Source organism: Carassius auratus, chromosome 32, assembly GCF_003368295.1.
Source record: "Carassius auratus strain Wakin chromosome 32, ASM336829v1, whole genome shotgun sequence".
Taxonomy (NCBI): Eukaryota; Metazoa; Chordata; class Actinopteri; order Cypriniformes; family Cyprinidae; genus Carassius; species Carassius auratus.
In genome coordinates, this window is record NC_039274.1 from 5367139 (window position 1) to 5383203 (window position 16065).

Consider the following 16065-nt stretch of genomic DNA (forward strand, 5'->3'; position numbering starts at 1 on the left):
AGCTGAGCAAGATGTTTAATTGTTAAGCACCGATTCCGTCACAGAAGTGAGAGCCAAAATTCAAAGACTTGTCAAAATACTCAGACAGACAAGGATTAACAATGGCAGCGTTTTGACAAGATGGAGAAATTTGATTAAATGTTTGTGTTTCAGTCGATAAGACAAACTTGCCAAGTGCCCTTTGATTGCCCTTGATTCAAGCCTTCGTTTTTTTTGGCTCAATAACATAATTTTGATTTTTGGGTGAACTATCCCTTTAAACAGTACACTGACTGAAAAGCTGTGAAGAGAGAAGATGAACACCGAGCCGAGCCAGATAACGAACAGTGTCTGACTCATTCAGGATTCAAGAACCGGTTGCATCGGTTTACTTCTGTCGGACAGTTCAATTCAATAAACCGGTTGAAGAAAACGGTTCACCGGTTCTTTTGCGCTCGACGTAATGGCGTCATTGGCGATGATTGCCCTCGAACTGTCTCTGTTGCCCTTGATTCAAGCCTTCGGTTTACCTGCGCTCATAACACTAGCACAGAATCAGTTCAGAATCAATCACCAAAAGAATCAGTTCAGTTCAGACGCTCTGTGTGTCGGTCTGCTTCACGCTGAATCACACATGCGCAGTATCATCAGCTCCTCGGTTCTCGAATTGGACGCGTCTGACAGAAACGGTTCTTGATTCGATAATGAGTCAATGTTTTGTTCGTTATCTGGCTCGGCTCGGTGTTCATCACAGCAGTTCAGTCAGTGTACTGTTTGAGTAAATGAATTACTCTGGGATATTGGTTTGTTTGAACTCAGAGGGAGTGTCAGCCACATTAAAAAAGTTAACAGCTTAAGTCATTTGTGGATGCGTATTGGAGACGCAAACCGTTTAAAATGATTCAGTTCGACTTGATGAACTGGTTCAAAATGTTTAGGTTACATCGAATGATTCTTTCGCGAACCGGATATGACAAACTGATTTGATTTTAACTCTCTCTCACAACAGTCACTGAAGAGAAGACAATGCTGAATATTAATAAAATCGTAGTTTTGGACCAAATGTATTTTCGATGCTTCAAAAAATTCTAACTGACCCTCTGATGTCGCATGGACTACTTTGATTATGTTTTTCTTAACTCACATGGACAGTATACCGTGCACACAGCTTCAATGAGGGACTGAGAGCTCTCGGACTAAATCTAAAATATCTTAAACTGTGTTCCAAAGATAAACGGAGGTCTTACAGTTTTGGAACAACATGAGGGTAAGTTATTAATGACATAATTTTGCTATTTGGGTGAACTAACCCTGTGTTTGAGTAAACGAAGGCGTATTTTTGTATTTCCGCTAGGGGACGCTATAGTAGCACAGAGACTGCCTACCGTACCTTCAATGCACGCTGGAGACAGTGACGTAAGTAGTATTTAATCTTTACATTTCACAAAAACATTGCGATGCAAATAGTTTGTAGAAAAAGTCATTAAATTAAGGAGAGCCTTGGACCACTTGTTAGTCTATTATGCAGTCTGCTTATTGTTTATCACAGATTTTGCAGTTTATCAGACACAAAGGGACACACAAAAAACAATAATGCATTTAGACCCCCCCCCCCCATTATGCTTAACATTCAAGAATAAAGAAGTGTTGTTGAAAATGCGTTTGAAACGACGTTGCTAGTGCTAGTCACGTGGTCGGCATTAATTTACATGACAATTTGAGTCAGGTCTGATTTGTTGAGCATTAACTATTTGCAATATAAATGTAATATGTTCTGAAAAATAATCAGAGAGAGAGAGAGAGAGAGAGAGAGAGATGAAAATAAAGGAGTGATCTGCCAAAGGTTATACTCTTCTGCTTCTATATACAGATTAGGCACATACTCACAGAGAATCGCTCAGAATCCTACTTAACAGATTCTACCAATGATGATTTCACTAGTGAAGTTATTTGGTTTGGTCAGAGTGTAAACTGAATTCCACATGAAGGTTTAGACAGCAAGACAGCATGAAGATGCATCAACTTAATCCTAATCCTCTTTCATAACAGTATGGACATTTGTGGAATATTTATGTAAATTAGATTATTTTGAACCTGATGTAATATATTGTCAACAAAAAAAAGTGTGTGAATTGTTATGGGGTTCAAGAACATGTGTTCATAATTATAAAACATGGCCTCCAAATGGCCCCCTTATTACATCTAATGCAACTGATTTGTCTCAAATAGTTTCAACTTTCAAATAAATGTAAATTATGTTAAAATCAGCAAACTCTAAACAATACTGCATTTACCATCTCTGTCCTTCAAACAATCTCCGCATTCATTCTGAGACTGCATCACAATACATAAGATTCGTGAATATTAAATGAGTTTTTATTAAAATCAGTTCTCTATTGTTTTGCAATGCCTCGACCACCCCAGTGATGTGGTCGTGTGAGTGTGTGAATGTGTGTTTATGTATGAGTGTGGTTTATTATGTTCATGGTTCCATTCCATTTGTCATGTGTTGGACTGTGTTGATGAGGCTGTGGAGGTACTGGGGCTATTTATCACACAGCTCCTAATGCACTAATTCTGTGTTCATGATCTTCAGAGGGTTCATCCATCAACATCAGGTTGACAGAAGCACACCCCACCCCCATCCCTCTTCCATAACCCCGCCTCCCCCAAAAGCCGTCTGTAAACATATGGGCCTCATTTTTTCATCAGTGTCCTAAATTTCACACAACCACTCCATCTTATGAATCCAAACAAGCTGGATAGGATGTTTGATAAATGCTATAAAAACATGTACCAGACCATACAGACTAAAAGCCTTTAGTAATTAAATTAATGATTTCTTAGATTGTTGATGTGTATATATACAGAAAAGCACTGAAAACTAAACAGACACATGCCAAAATAAAGCTAAGAAACATAGATCCTTGGCTTGTGGCTCTTTTGTATATATGTGTGTGTGTGTGTGTACGTGTGTGCCACAAGCCAAGGGACAACAAAAATACAGCATGTGTATATATAGAAAATACTCATCTAAATCTATCACACCTCATTTATTTGTTTGACTGAATTAATGTGCATTAAACATCCAAGCAGGGCTTAGTAAATAATGTTGTTTTATGAGTATGGATAATGTTTTAGATAATACTGATCCCGTATATGTGAATGGTTCCATCTCCTATCCTATTACAGACCAGCTGTGTTAATTGCCGCTATGAACAATAATGAGGTCTGAGCAATCAAAACACAATTAGAACAGAGTTTGTAATTAATAAAGGTTGCTGATAATGATGGTATTAAACATTACTTAGTCATTCAATTCTGTTGCATGTGAGCAAGAGTGTTCTTCAAGATATGAGAGGTGAGAAAAATGATCCAGACGGCAGAAATGATAGCAGTGCTATCTGTCCAGCAGTAGAAAATGAAAACAGAGAGGCTGGCTGTGGGGAAAGGTCAGAACACATGTAGCGGAGATGTCTTTTGAGGACGATCTACAGTTCCACAGATGGCTTGTACTTAATGATGAGGCGGACAGGAAGCATGAGAAGATTTTGATTAGACTTTTGCTTCAAATGAAAATTGTAAAAGGAACAGATCCATGTTACAAAACTACACGCTAACTTAGATATATTTTATTTTACCTAGGTTTTAAACTAATGAAAAACTTGTTTAGTTCAATATAAATGTACAAAAAGTTGACTCTAAAAAGTGTGTATTGTGAAATCTTTTTACAATTTAAAAGGACACTTTTCTAATATATATATATATATATATATAATATATACATTTCTTGCCATGACACAGCTTACTTTTCTGCAGTCCTGCAGTACACGATCCCTCAGAATTCATTCTATTAAGACAATTCACTGCCCAAAAAACATTTCTTATTATTAGGGATTTTTTGATGAATAGAAAGTGTGTGTATGTTGTCACCGAGGACAATAAAAGATTCCTGTAAAGAGCTACTGACCATAGCATGATTCACAGTTACACAGTCTGACTTGCCTCTCATCTCTCTGTGATTGACTGGGCTCTCTGAGACACTGGTTCTCAGTTCCAGTCCTGGGGACCCCCTGCTCAGCGCATTTTGCATGTCTCCCTTATTTAACACACTTGATTCAGATCATGAGCTCATTAGGAGAGAGCTCGACGTCAACGATGACGTCGACGCAAAAAATACATCGGTGCAAAATATGCGCATCGATTCGTCGAACTGTTTTTATTTCTCTAAAAATTGTTTGCAAAACGTTTACCTTATGTGCGCTGAATATACACGATGGCCGGATCAACATTCTGTCCAACGTTATATAACCAATCCACGGGTTTTTCTGCATTGATCTTTTTTTTTGGCGGCTGTCAAAGCCTTATTTGATCGTTGAGTGATGCATATTAACCAAAATCATTAGACACGATAGAAAAAGGGCGGAACGCCAAAGTTTCACGTGGAGCATTCAGAGATTTTTTTTCCTCCATGACAGGCTGCTGGCTCCCACTGTTAATTTTTATTTTTTATTTTTTTGGAAAAGCTCTCTCTGTATTAGCTTAAAGCCCTCAAGTTTACATTGGTTACTGTATTCTTTCAATTGCTCTAAACAAGTATATATATATTTGGGTGACCTTTTTTATTGAATGCTAGACATCAAGTTGTTGTTTTTTTTTCATCTGAAAGAAGAACTTTTTTCAGTAAGCTAGGCCCTGTGTGTTCAGTAAGCTTGTTTCAGTAAGCTATGTGTTTTCAAGGCTTCAAGGTTTTATTGCAAAGTAATGCATTCTTAGTCAGTCTTTTATTTTGTAATTTTAAGAGCAATAAACATATACTGCAATGTCAAGGAATTAATGTTTTTTTTCATTCAGATATGTAAAGCAACATGTATAAATTTTTAGTTGTCAATGAATGGGGAGATAATCGAAATCGAATCGGTCTGAAAAAATTAATCGTTAGATTAATCGATGCATCGGAAAAATAATCGCTAGATTAATCGTTTATCCCAGCCCTAACACAAAGCTTTCCCTATCCAATCTTTATTTCTCTCCTTAAAAAAAAAATAATAAATACAGCGCCATCTCAAGAAATATTTGGGTACACACGAAACCAATGAAACCGACTCGAAATGTAGTATGCATGCCAGACCAGTATTTGCTGCTGTAATTCTGCAATGGAGATCCACTAGAAATGGAGAAGAAGACTTGGAGCATGTGCAATAACCTTTCACGCCGTATACAAACATTTTTGCTTTAGTAATTTTTTTGTTTTCTACAGCACGAACACTAGCATGTAGTCCACCATTGTTGTTGTTGTTGTTGTTGTTGTTGTTACAGTACATGACGTAACGGTGTCTGACTAGGACTGAGACGTGGACACAAGGGCGTCATTTTCAAATTTAATCCACCCTGGGACCAAGTTACAGGCTCTCAAAAAGCCGGATCCGTCTGGGCAAAATGCCGATACTATATAAATCCTTTACGTATGCAGTTAAACATGTCTCTGTGTGGATGGGCTCTGAGTGTGTCAGATGAGAAAGACATACAAAATGTATAGAGCAGTGAGTCCCCAGGTCTGGAATTGAGAACCACTGCTCTGAGGGACACATTTCCTGTTGGGGTTGTGTTGTGTGTTTCTGGGTCAGTGGCTTAGTTTTTTGGGGGATGATAATCTTTTGTAGAGGACCAGAGTCTTAATACAATACTCTTCAACAGCTGCCCTGTTCTCAGCCTGCCAAATGAAGTGACCAAGCCCTGATGAACTTTTCCCTTTTGTTCCCTGGCTCTGCCATATTTTTCCCCCTCACTGGATTGGCAAACTCAAATCATTAGGCTTCATTGGAAGTGATGTACAGTTGGCTTTTGTTTGAGCAGTGCTGTTGTCATATCTTGTAATTCATTAGACACAGCAGAGTGCACAAACACAACAGGGACTTCACCGAATCAGCCTTACATGCATGTTGATTATGTAATGTTGAGAGTGCATGATGATGATGGTGGTGCACTGATTAGTGTTGATAAACAGCATCTGTTTAGCTCAAACCTGCAGAAGAACCTTTCATTTCTTCTAAATAAGGTTCCTCTGCACATCTTCTGTGTGCCAGAACGTCATGGTTTATTTTCATCAGATTAAATTATTCTGATGTTGAATTACATCTTTTGCAGCCTGCATGAAAAAAAAAAAAAAAAAAAAAAAAAAAAAATCTTGAAATGTAATCTTCCAGGAATATTTATAGTCTAGGCTGCAACATTCGGTGGAAAATGTTAAAGGAATACTAGTCACATCTATTCATATTGTTTGTGTCACCATGTCTTTTGAATTCAGTCATATATGACATACTGTAGATTACTGTAGATTGTTTTTTTTTTAATGTTGTAAACATTTTCTGTGGGGATGTATAAAATGCTTTGCCTCTGAGCAAGCGAGAATTTGTGAGATATAATGGGAGAAATAATGTTATCCTGACAGTATAAATCAACTCCAAAGTAAGGTAAACATTTGTGCAGCTGTCACATTTAATAAAGTGCCCTGGCATTTCAAGCAGCTTTGAAGAGTTGTTCAGCGTAATAAATAATATATCAACCTTGGACTTCAAGACCTCCTATGGAAGCGAACAGTAAACATTAAGAGGAATTTTGTGTCTCAAGTGCTGACTAGTCATCAGATTTAAAAACTAAACCTGCAAGTGTCGACTGTGTTCCCAGACATAATTCTTCTCCATACTATAAAAAACTAAATTGCCTTGACAAAACACACAGTCTGTACTTCATACCGTCAAAAAATGTGATCTAAGTTGGCATGGCAACAAATCTCCAGGGAAGGAAAAGGTCATAGTGGCTATAAATTCATTGCTTCGGTTAGAATGAGTTGGTTTCCTATTATCATCTCCATTCTGCAGTAGCTTTATTCTCTCTCTCTCTCTCTCTCTCCTTCGTGCTCTTATAAATGTGGTGATTCACTGCTCCAGAGCTAAACAAGCTGATGATTTTAATTTTCTGTTTTCAGAGTAATAAACATTGACATGAGAATGTGCCTCAGGCTCAGGCTCCTAATGAGAAAATGAAATTAGTTTTTCAGCTGACTGATCAGCAACATTTTACACGTAATAATCAAGCATTTATTTGAGTGTGGGAGCTCTCTGTTTATGCGTGCTAGTATGTGTTTTGTATGTTTACATCCATTTCTAGGAAGATGAAGGATAGAAAAAAGGATACTGTAGTTCAGATAGTTCATTCATAGCCCTCTGACTCCATTGAGTGCATAAATTAGTGTTTTGGATTTTGCTGCCTTATGCTGAAGGTTGCAAACAAACATTGTCGTATCTATAATTTACCTTTGTTGTAGTTTAGAGGTAAAAGATGTGGCCCAATTACATCTCTGACACAACATTTATTCCATTTACAAACTGTCTGACCTCACATCTCAATGAATAATTCACTCCAGGTGTGTATTTGCTGTGGTGGCACAGGTCTTGAGTCATACACCGATGTCTCAATTGCTTACAGATGTGCCATGGCTGATGCAAGAAGTGGTCAATAAGAGAGGCCCTCTTTGTCCTTTCTGCCCTGGTGTATACAGTACGGTTGTGTTCTCTCAGACGATCTTATTTGAGAAATTGTTCAGGAATCTCATACACCAGAGAATTGCAAGATTTTCAAAAGGTCCACTTTTTCCCTAACAGGAAACATTAATTGGACAAGGGTGAAGCTAAGAGAGCTGTACATGGTGCATTGTGGGTATATGTAGTCAACCGAGAGTGCCCGCCAGACTGCTGTCCGCATAAGTTTAAACTTTACTCATTCATGTACTTTGGTCCAGACTTGAGCCAAGTCTCTATCATTTTGTCCATATTGAGTTGTCTACCTTTGAACTGAACATGCTTTATTAGTTTTATTCCTGCTTTTGGCAGCCAGTGTTGGGGAATCACATTCATTAGTGTCAGTTTCATTGCCCGCTGAGTTCAAAGCATTTATCTGATGAGAGAGAGTTGGCGCGGTTTCTCTGAGAAACCCGCATCCCCTGCTAACACTTTACATCTGTCACTCAGCTGATGCAAAACACAAAAACAGCAACTTGTTTATTGGCATTGTTTTGTTCAGTTTTCTCTGTAGCGTCCCTCAGAGGAGAACCTGCTGTGATCATTTGTGTTTGATAGAAACTTGTTACAAATGTATTGCCCTTGAGGGTTTTAATTAGCAGTAGTGAATAAACAGGCAGAGCTGCATCATGCCCTTGTGGTCAGTTAAAGAAATAGAAAAAAGTTATACAGAATATACTGAAAAACTAAATCATTAAATTGTTGCGCCAGTTATTCAGATCTATTTCTGTGTACAGTTTATTTATTTAGAATTATTACTTCAATTCCTAGATAATTGGTCAAATTGTAAATGATCTCAGTGTTCAAAAAGTTAATCGTGAATTAAGCTACTTCTCAAAGTGACCATCGCATGTACTCTTCGGTAGACCTAACAGCCACATAAACTCTTTCACGAAGGGATTCGGTTTCTCACTCTTGTTGCCACCTACTGATGTAACAAAGTAATCTGCAGAAAGGTGAAAAGTGATTGCAACAAATGAATCTTTCACTTAACCGATTTGCTCAATAGTGCTGATTCATTTAGAGTTTGCTCAGAACAGTGTTGTCAAGTCCACAGTTTGCCTGCAGAATTACTGTTAAATTGTTGCCGCTTGCTGATTTTTTCACCCACTGGTTAAAGGTTTGACATTTCAACTGTGTGTATGATTACTACCAGTCATTAAAGGGTAACTAAACCCCTGGTCAGAGCCTGACTTCACCCACTGACAATATTTGAAAAATGCTGAAAAGTGGGCAGATCACAGCGGAGATAGAGGGGACGAACCAAGGGCGGGGCTGAGCGAGTGTGCCGTGAACCTGAGACCCGCAGTGACGGATTGATTGACAGCTGCTGTCAGAGTCGCTAAAATGGAGAGTGACTGTAATGACGCAAGTAGATTTGCAATGGAGCGTTCATTTGAAGCGCGAGCTGTCTGGAGAAGCCATTTCCACCTCCATTGCGTTGGAGAAGCAATCCCGTGTAAAATCCAGCTTTAGGCGGGAACTCACGGTCTTCCAGGCCAAGTGCATGCAACCACTGGCGCCTAATTTTAAAGTCTGCTGGAATACTATGCAGTCCAGCAGTGCTGTAGCATCCAGCAACACTACACCTATGTACCATCCTGACCATTGTACTAAATACAGATAAATCTACGCTAACTTGAAGCTATCCTTACTGATGCAATACTCTGCTGCCAACTAACTGTGCTTCTAACAATGTACATAGGCTACACAAAATAATCTAAATAACTATGTAATTGCTATTCTAAATAGATGATATAATAGTCTATCCTGGTCGTTTTCGACACTAGTAATTCCAACTCCTGACTCGCTACAGTGATTTTGACGGAACAAGATGGTTTTATACTGCCAAGGGCGTGGTAACTCATACAGAGGGGCGTGGTGAGCTGGAAACTGCTTACGTCACCTGCCACCACTTATGTCACTTGCCACTGCAACATCCAATAGGAAAAATCCACTGCAGTAGCCACCGTTCAACCTGAAGAGGGCAGCACTCAGACGTTTTTACACCATATATTGTAGAATTAAACACTTTATACTCAAATGTCAAAAAGGTTACTTGAATCAATGAACAGCACTAATAAAGCCCCATTCTTATAGATCATTAACTAAAAAAAGTTGGTTTAGGGTTTAGTTACTCTTTAAAAAAAGAATAAAAAAAGAAAAAAGATTTTCAAGTTGAAATTGTGCACAACTCAGTGACTGTAAAATCTTAATTTTAGCTATGGGTTTGAGCTATTTTTGTTTTGCACTGATTTGATTGATTTTTGTTGTGACCTCATTTATAACCATTTTCATTAATTTTTTGTAAGTAAATGGAAATAACAAGTCTAAAATGTAAGTTACCCAATTATCTTATTTGTATCTTTATAGTGCAAAAGTTGTGTTATATTGTGTGATATTTTCTAAATAAAACATATCCTAATGAAAAAATTACAAAAACAATAGCTTTTTTATTTTATTTATCTGAGGTCAAAAAAAAAGAAAGTTTTTTGAGAGCCATGCCTTTACATCATTCAAACATGCTGATAAATTACTAACAGCATTCTCATTACCGCTGGTCAAAGGCAGATAAATTTGCACTTCATCAGCGTAACAATGGAAGGCTATTTACATTATGTTTCCTGAAAATGGATCCTAAGGGAAGTAAATATAAAGAAAACAGAGTGGGTGCAAGAACAGATCCCTGTGGTACGCCACAGGATAGCTTGCGTAATGATGAAGAAAAATTTCCAATTTTAACAGAAAAAGTTATGTTTGTTAGGAAAGATTTAAACCAGTTTAACACTACCCCGCCTAAACCCACATAGGACTCCAGTCGGAAGATGAGAATTCCGTGATCGACAGTATCAAAAGCTGAAGACAAGTCCAGCATGATTAAAATGACAGAAGCTCCCGAATCAGTAATCATTAAGATGTCATTTAAGACTCTAATAAGGGCCGTTTCAGTACTATGTAATGATTTGAAACCTGATTGAAAGATCTCATATATACAATTTGTGGATAAGAAAGACTGAAGTTGCAGAGAGACAATTTTTTCCATCACCTTAGAAATAAACGCAAGGACAGACACGGGGTGAAAATTTGCTAAGATAGATGCATCAAGTGTGGGTTTCTTTAGCACTGGAGTCACTGTGGCCCTTTTTAAGCTATCAGGGATAATCCCTGACTGCAAGCATTTATTAAGTAACGTTACAAGGCCAGGTCCTACAATATCAATTAATAACTTCAGATAGCAGGGATGCATAGTGTCGAGGGGACTAGAAGAGGTTTTTAGTTTTGAAACTATTTCTTTTAATGAGTCTAAGGAAATAGAATTAAAAGTAGTCCAAGAAGCCAATGTAATCATTGAGGTCAATTTATCATCACTGGTATCTTGTATTTGTACTCTTAGATTTATAATTTTAGTCTCAAAGTAATTTAGAAAATTTTCACATAATGCTTTATTAGGATTACTGAAAGTCTGTACAGGGGGATGTAATACTGAATTGATAATTGAAAAAAGAACTCTAGGAATTTGATGATGTTCCTCGATCAAATTAGAAAAATAAAGAGACTTGGCCTTCTTAACTGCACTCTGATATGTCTATAAACATTCTTTAAGTATGGTAAAGGATATTTGAAGTTTGTCTTTCTTCCATTATGGTAGAGTTTATAAACAGCCTGGAGGAGATGATGATTTATGTCAAATCATGATGAAATATGTCTGTTTGGCAATTACTCTCACCTTCTGAGGTTGATGTTAGACAGGGCATCCATTATTGTCAAGCGTTTTATGCAGTTCACTTCAAGGGTCTGGATCTCACATAGTTAAAACAAACTACATCCATGTAAATTTTCTCCCAGGCTGTTCTTTCTTTGAAGGCCAGAATTCAAATATTTAGCCTGCATCTAAGTTTCAAGCTTTCACACTCACTAAAGCATGAAAAAAAAAATAGTAGTGAGGATACGTGCAAGAGTTTGAGAAAACCATCTAAACAAATGAGGCATGAAAGGATTCAAGACTTTCTCAGACAGTAGTAGGAGTGAGCATGAAAGCACATTTAATATGTTTTTTTTTAAGTGCTCCCTGTAAAACTGAAGAAAAATAATAAATATAATAAATACATAATAAATATATTTTTTTTATTGCTTTCCAATAAAAATACTTAGACAACCTTAAAGAAGATACATTTATCTGAGAAGCACAATTGTTCAAGATAAGAAGACTTGTTTTTTTATGTTTAAACATGGAACTCTAAATATATATACTAATATATATATATATATTAGGGGTGGCATGATTCAACTTTTTCACAGTTCGGTTTGTTTCATGGTTTCAGAGGCACAGTTTCAGTACAGTTCGGTATGTGCTATGTTTGTGGAAAAAAATATACTTTCTAATAAAAAAAAGAAAAGGAAAGAATATTCTATCCAACTACGAGCAACAGCACAAATAAATACAATAGAATAAAGATACAAAAAATAAACAGTGATTTTAAATTTTTTGGTAAGGGAGGTCTAGCATTAGTTTTTAGGTACAGAAATCGAATAAAGTAATCAGATGTAAAACAGCATTGAGCAAGACGGGCATTTTGACAGAATTTTTGTGTGAATTTGTCCATTTAAACACAATATTTCAGAGAAAGCTTAATATTTGCGCACGTTCTGAGGCGCGTGTTTGCGCTTCGGATGAAAGCACGCACGCACAAATCTTCACACTGCACGCGCAAGCTCGCGTCCTCTGGCTCTTAAATGTTTAAACTGACAAAGCTTAAATTAGTTTCGTTTAAACATTTTAACGTGTGCTGTTGAGGTCTCATCTGTGAGCATGCGATATCACCACCCAGGTGATGATGGAATAAATGACTGCTCATATTCCAGCATACGACATTCACGTTTTTTTTTCAGTACTGTATATGGCTTTTCTTTTTACTCTTTTACGCTTTTTTTCAATGTGGCTTTATCAACATTATGTGACAGCTTTCTGTAGCTGAAATAATAACTCACCTCACCATTTCCCAGCAACCTCATTAAGCCCTGTTTAGATAGATATGACAAATTCAACTCCATGTGCAAAAATCACCTCAGGCTGTTATACAGTCAGGTAACACTGACCTAAAGCCCAATTACAGACCTGTGATGTCCTAGTACAAACTCTCAGCGCTGACCCTGCACCTCATAGTGCATTGGTCTACATAATCTCCCACCACCTGCTTCTGGGAACTAGAATCCAGAAAAATTCCAATTTCCAAAAGAGATGCTGCTACAGAGTGTGACAGATTTTACCATTTATCAGCAAAACAGCAAAAACTATGAAATGTCCCTCACCATTTAAGCTACAGACAATGAGTAGTACCTTAAATGTCATATACTTTTGAGAAGATATGTGATATAGCTTTTTTTTTTTTACATTAAAAAGTTTTCACCTGATGCTTAAAAAAAAAAAAAAAAAAAAATTAGTAGTCATTAAAACCTCTTAATACCCCAAGCCCAAAATAAAACTGTATTTGAAACACTTCTTAGACATCAATGGCACATATACCTGACACAAGACTCCTAATCCTCTTTGATAGTTATGAAATCTTGCTGTAATGTTTATATAATGTTAGAAATAACATTAATTAATTATTATTATTATTTTTTAAGTATGCCGTATTAAGGAGATAGTATATTTTGCTGTCTATGATTCTGGAGAGTGCTGAATAATGGTAATGGAAAATATCTGTGCTAATGAAATGCTGCCATGTCATCTTTGCTAAACAATGTAGCTCTGGGCTATTCAAATCTTGCCCTGGAAGACCAGTGCACGGCAGAGTTTAACTCCAACCCTAATCAAACACACCTGAGCTTGTTAATCAATGTCTTTGGGATCATTAGAAAATCACAGGTAGGTGGGTTTGATCAGGGTTGGAGCTAAACTCTGCAGTGCACTGGCCCTCAAGGGCAAGATTTGAATAGCCCTGGTGTAGCTCTTTGATGTGCCATACATGTGAGATTCTGTTGTTCATGTCGCCATGTAAATGTAAAATATTATAGTTTTGTGAAATTGAAAAGGAAGGTTATGGGGGATTTCGATTTTCTATCCTCTGACTTGAACTCTAACACACACTAACACCGAGCGTGCTGAACATGATGTAGCGCAAAGCACAAAATGAATATTTTCATATCAACTGCAATTGGTTTTACCTAAATGACTGCTCCCCTCAGTGCCAGGTGCACATGCTTTATGTGCAGTTTTACATTATTGCATTCTGTTATTTATTTATCTGCACCAAATTGAATTTTCCATCTGGCTCAAGCTATAAAGCCGTCTTTGTTTGCTGTTAGATCATTACTCATGATTTTACCTTCTTTTTCCTCTCAGGGGATGTCAGGGCCGCTTTATCCAGAGGAGAGAAATGCACTGTGAAACATTGCCCCGTTTCCACAGCGTTAGGGTTATTTCATCCTGCTGTTGCTATGCAACAATGTGAAATGTTGGCACAACATGATTTAGATCTCGCACAACAATAAAATCCTGTGCATAGCGGCAAATGAAACCTCCACACCTTTAATGTTGCCAGCTGTAGGCGAACACAATATAAAACACTTTTATTATAGTTTTTTCTCAAATACACCACCATCCGTTTCTTATTCTAAAAGCTATTTTTTTTCCTAATCTTATAATAATGTTTGATGTCTGTCTGTATAGATTTGATATGACATCACAGATATATTTTGCACGAGACGAGAGAGAGAGAGAGAGAGAGAGAGAGAGAGAGAGAGATGTTGGCTATGTTTCAACTTCCTGGTAACTGTGCGCAGATGTATTTTATACTAACTGCTAAAGAAGAAGAGCATTCAAATAACACTTTAATCAGCTGTGCTGTTGATATGTCCTAGATAGCAGTTTAGAACAGGTGTTATTCAGCTGATAAGATCTTTCTTATGTTAAAAGTGTACTGATAAGGTGCAGTGTGGCATAAAATAGGCATACTTTGAATGTAAGGTTAATGTTTTTTGGGCTGCATGTTTGATACAGATAAAACTCAATTACCAAAGCTTTTATGCACAGATAAGATTTGCTTAGCCTTTATAACTTATGCAGAGCCTATTTAAAGAAGGATGATACAACTGCTTCTGAAACCTTAAGAATGAGCTACCGTATTATAGTTATATTTGTATTAGAGACAGCCTTTAGTTTCCAGGCAGCAAATTTTATCAATTAGAAAAATGAATTCATATTCACTAATCAGCTAAATGGACTGGTCATCTCAGTTTGTAATATTTTAAAAAGACATGACCAGATGCCTAAAATGGCTTTGAAAGCAGCCTGCCATGATTACCACACTGTTTTCAATAAGAAAGCTTACAGTAATATGAATATTGCAGACATTATTGCTTGCTGGTAATTCCCAATTTAACCTCTACCATGGCGAGCTCCAATCATCTGACATTGTGCCTATATTAAGAAATGAGAATTACAGCATATTAAACACAATCAATGTACTCTATGTGGGCTGTAAAGAAAGAGTCTTGAGGATATGTGTGTGTGTGTGTGTGTGTGTGTGTGTGTGATGGGGAGGGGGAGGTATAATAATGCCTGAAAAAGGAGCAGAGAACATTAATCATGGCTCTCTTTCATGGCCTTGACACATGAGTCACAGAAAACTCTGTTTATCTGTGCTTAGAGAAAGAAAGGGAGAACAAATATAAACGGTTTATAGATAATTCCCTACAGAGCTGCAGAAAGCTGTCCTTTCAGACAGCTCTCTCTTTCTATTGCCATCAGACAGTGCCTCAGATCATCCAATTATTTCCCCCACTGCCACATACCAATTAGTTAAACCATCCTGTCTTTATCTCTGATGGAGGCACCAGGTGCTTCAGTTAACTTTCTGTGAAAGGGTGTTTAAGTTTGAGGGAACTCTATTAAGAAAGAAACATATGGGAGACTTTCTGTCATTGTCCTGACACCTATTATTATAAAGAGAATGAACTCTTTGTTTATGCTGACATTGACATTTTAATGTTAATGTGTATTTGTGGTGGGGGTGTCTTTAAAATAATTAATCAATGGAAATGAGCTTGTGTTCACTCTTAAAAGCTAATCAAGCATTTTGAGTTTTTGTATAAAGCAGAACTTAAAATGACGCTGACATATATGGTTATATTTGCCTACCAAACAAGAATATTAGATATGTAGTCAATTCTGATTTGTTTGTGCATTCCAGAGACACAGTGGGAGGATTATATAGTGAGTTTTTTTGTGTAGGTTATATCAGTACATCAATAGGTGTTTAAGTGAAACTGACTCATTTATTGAAGCGATTTGTTCAAAAACACCCTGCTTCCAATTTAAACACTATCCAACCTAAACAGTATTTGAGGTCTTGAAAATGATTAATGATGGATATTATGCAAATATTATTGTTCAGTCTGTTTGTTTCAGAAATGAAACAAGTGCCTGCCATTCTAAGCGAGTCATTGAATCATTAACTCAATCAAGAACGCATTATAGACAACATTTTATGTTGTGCATTTT